Source organism: Pteropus vampyrus, unplaced genomic scaffold (genome assembly GCF_000151845.1).
Source record: "Pteropus vampyrus isolate Shadow unplaced genomic scaffold, Pvam_2.0 Scaffold622, whole genome shotgun sequence".
NCBI lineage: Eukaryota > Metazoa > Chordata > Mammalia > Chiroptera > Pteropodidae > Pteropus > Pteropus vampyrus.
In genome coordinates, this window is record NW_011889403.1 from 81,418 (window position 1) to 85,320 (window position 3,903).

The 3,903-nt window shown below is 44.8% G+C and overlaps 1 long non-coding RNA gene across 1 annotated transcript in view; it reads right to left on the reverse strand.

Moving 5' to 3' along the window:
• Positions 1-3,702, reverse strand: part of LOC111733715 — an 11,224-nt gene extending 7,522 nt beyond the window's left edge. The window contains exons 1-2 of the long non-coding RNA XR_002778131.1: positions 3,580-3,702; positions 2,334-2,429 (exon numbers count right to left, since the gene is read on the reverse strand). This is a non-coding gene — a long non-coding RNA (uncharacterized LOC111733715). The remainder of the gene's footprint in view (positions 1-2,333; positions 2,430-3,579) is intronic.
• Positions 3,703-3,903: the final 201 nt, after the last annotated feature.

Below are 3,903 nucleotides of genomic sequence, written 5' to 3' on the forward strand. Positions count from 1 at the left end.
CTGTCTGTCAAGGCCCTTGCGAGCCTGCGCCAGGCGATCTAACCTACATAAGGTCCTCACCGTTTAGTGCCTGAAATTACAGTACGTCCTCCAGAATCTTTGGGACAACAAATCCCCGTAAGCAGATTGTGACACCTACTACACCACCAGGGTTCTACGTATAATCACTGTCCCTACCATGACTGTGCAGTCACATAAACACAGAAGCATCCACATGTGCACACGCGCACGCACACACACTCACAATAAGCCACTAGGAACTTTTGAGCAGGGCACTGACATGTTTAAAAAAGAACAGTAAGACTGTGACACGTCACCCTGAAAGGTAAACTCGAGGGACCTGGGATAGGTGCGTATCGTCTGCGCCCGTGACCTCTACGTTCGTAAAACGAAACGAAAATTGATGAAGCAAAAGATGTCTTTCTATAGCCCTAAGTAACTTGCTCAAATGTTACGTAATAAGCACGCAAACCAGAAAACGTTTCTAAATACGATTCCTGGTTTTTTCCTAATTATGCTCTGCATGCTCCTTCTGTTTCTTACACTTTCTACACCTTTACAAAAAATTGAAGGAATTACGACTAACTTTCCAGAAACAAACGAAAGAAGACACACATTACATCCTGTGTGGTCTGGGAAACGCTTTAGAGAGAACAGAAGTTAGGTTCTTGCAGACCACTGAGTCATCCTAATCACGCCGACAACCAGATCTAAAGGGTATCGACGCAGAGGCTTCGGGAGCACCTCAGTGAGGAGCGACCAGCCTGGAGAGCGGGAGCAGCGTTGGGGTCCTGGAGCAGGGACGGCTACGACTAAGCAGTAGGACACACAGCTGTCACTGTCGGTTTGGGGGAGAGGAAGGCATACAGGGGAGCGAGCAGACATAAGGGGCACAGGGGGCGTTATCCTTTGCCGACTAGCTGGACAGCGTGGACACAGCCCATTCAGGGAGAGGTACATGCGCGGGAAGTTCTCAATTTTAAATTCAGCTCATGAAAACTTACTCGGAAGTGCAAAGGGTCCCTTTTGCAGTGGCTGTAAATACATCCGTATTTACTTTAAAATTCTGCTGGATCAAAAATCACGTGAAACAGTTATATTAAATAAACCCGTCGTGTGTGATTCATGGTTATTTAAAATACAACATGGGGCGCACAGCGAAGTCCCCTCCCCATTCTGATGCCCACCGGGTGTATTATGGTGGGGAATTATAGAAATACTAAAACGGGAAACGTTTACTAAAATCCGAATTTCATATTAAAAGTGACGTTCTTACAAAAAAAAAAGATACTAAATGTCTTTATAATTGGTAAGTGTTTGAAAATTTACTAAGAATATAAATAGATTAAAACGGAATTAAAAGTCATAGATACTAAAGTGAAGGACTTGGGTTTCACAGGATGTTTGATGAGTATGAACATGAATTTGTGAACACAGATATATTTTGGGCCAGAATTCAAAAGGTGGAACAAGCTGCCCTCACAGCTCCTTTTCCAGGTAAGAAGCAATATGCAGGCTACACCCTGCGTGCAGTTCCGCTGAACGGAACGCAGCTCAAACAACGTGGGAGACGCTGAAAGGAGATCGGCACGGGGACGGGGAGGCTGTGCCGTGCCGCCGGCTTAACGGGAGTTTGCTTTGCTTTGCTTTGCTCTGCTCTCCTCTCCCTTGTGCTTCTCCCAGACTGAATTGAACACATTCGGAAAACCCAGCAGTGAGCCCTGTGGCTCCAGTCTGAGGGCTGAAACGTGGAACCCCTCACGCTGCGAGGGTGCAGAATCCCACCCCGCTTCTTTGCTCTAATCTCTCCTTCCCAAATGAGGGGGCCGCCCCGTCGTCATGGTGACGGTGGCAGCCAGGGGAGCTCTCAAGAACAAAAACTCAGAGGGGAATTTTCTTCTCCTCGGGGCGGAGCTGCGGTTCCAGGGGGGCCGACCCCCATTCCCTTCTCTCTCTCTCTCTCTCTCTGTCCTCCACTCACTCTCCCCACCCCCCACATGGTCGAAGCACGGCCAGGGGGCTGAAAAGTGGAGCCGACTGGACGCAGGAAGTCCTGGGGGTCGTGGACAGAGCATCTGAGAATAGGAAGCAGTTTATGGATCCAGCCCCCACCTCCTCGCCCTGACTGCGTGTGGCTCTCACTCCGATAAGCACAGCAACGCCTGGCCGGCTCGGGCTCCCCCATGATATCCGGTGCTGGAAATGCAGAGTAAATATTTTTGGATTTACAGGCCAAGCTGTCTCAAAACTACTGAACTTTGCCATTGCGGCGCGAAAGCACCAACAGATAATTAAATGAATGTGCATGGCTTCCCCGGTCAAATTTTACTTACCAAAACAGATTAGGGGCAGGAATCACGCCTCGAGCCATAAATCAGCAGGACTACATGATGATGTTTATCCCAGCACATGGGCAAATAACACGGTCTCTGCAGAGAGAAGAAAGAACAGTTTTTCGTGCTCACTCCACTACCAATTGCTGCTTTAAAACCGTAAATGTATTTCACCTTCTATGCCCCTCGTATGTACAATGATTAAGTTCACAGAACAAACTCCACATGTATTTTCTGAGTTTTGATTTCAGAACCATACCTGGCACAAAACAGCCTATAAGTACTAGCTTAAATTAATATCATCTTTATAGATGACGTAAGATATTTAAGCACATACAAAGAAACAAATGTACTAATGCACACTAATGATTTTGTAAGCATATGTAAAAAAAGACACCAGAGTCTTAATGATGGTAGTACACTGTAATGACCAATTTCTGGTTCCAGGGTATAAGGTTGAATTCCCTTGATTGTAAACGATAATATTAATACAATCTTTTCTTTTCTTTTTCTGTTTTTTTCTTTCCTTTTTCTAACTGACAAAAAATATACTTTGCTTGACTAAACGTCAGTCAGGTTCCTGAACCTTCCCCAAGTCCTATCTGTGCACTTCTTCTTCATAAAATCTCATTTTAGCAAGAAATCTGCTAAGTCACTTAACCTGGCACCTCCCACCACGGACAGCTGATCATCCTCAGTATCTAATTGGGTTGCTCAGCTCCCACCTACCCAATTTGTGTCTGATGAGCCCAGCCTGCCTCCAACAAGAATCCTGCTAGGTGGATTTAGCAAGACCCCCTCCGACCCCTGACATTTCCTCTTAGTTATTTTCTATCTACTGACGCCCACCCCCACTCCTTGACTACATGTTGTTTTTGGGGTTGCACCTAACCGCCCTCCCCTATGGTAAAATCCCATTATAGTGGTTCCTATACTTACGGTGATGGTCCTGAACAACGGCTGCCTTCCCATCTTTGACAAGTGTGATTTGTTTTTTTTTTCTTTAACATTACCAGTGGCTTATATTCCTCTTTTAAAAAAGCCCAATAGCACAGTGAAAATAGGAAAAATGTATACAAAGTCATACATAGAACAAAAGAATCACCTAATTAAGCATAGTAAACCGCAGTGTTTTCACATTGGGATTCTCTTTCCCTTACCTTCTCTAATATTACTTAAACATTTCATCATAAAGCACAAAATGGAAGTAAAAATCAAAATAATTAACGACCAAAAGGAAACATACATGGCAGTTGAGGTTGTATAGTACAATGTCATTTACCACGAGCAAGGAGCTGATTAAGCTGCAGGGTCAGACGTGACCTTCCTTGGTCAAATCTGGCCCTTTACAGGAAAAAAAGAAAAAAAAATGTCGACCTCTGAATTAAAGTTTGTGGAACTGTTTTTTAAGAAAAAAGAAGAGGCCAGATCTGCAAGAATAACGTAGGTGAACCAGAGGCACTAACAGTTAGTTAAAAAAATAACGTCTTGGGGACTGAGCAGCTGGAAGGTGAAATCTCGGGTAAAGGAGTAAGATACACCAGAATACACAGAAAAGTGAGGTCCCAGC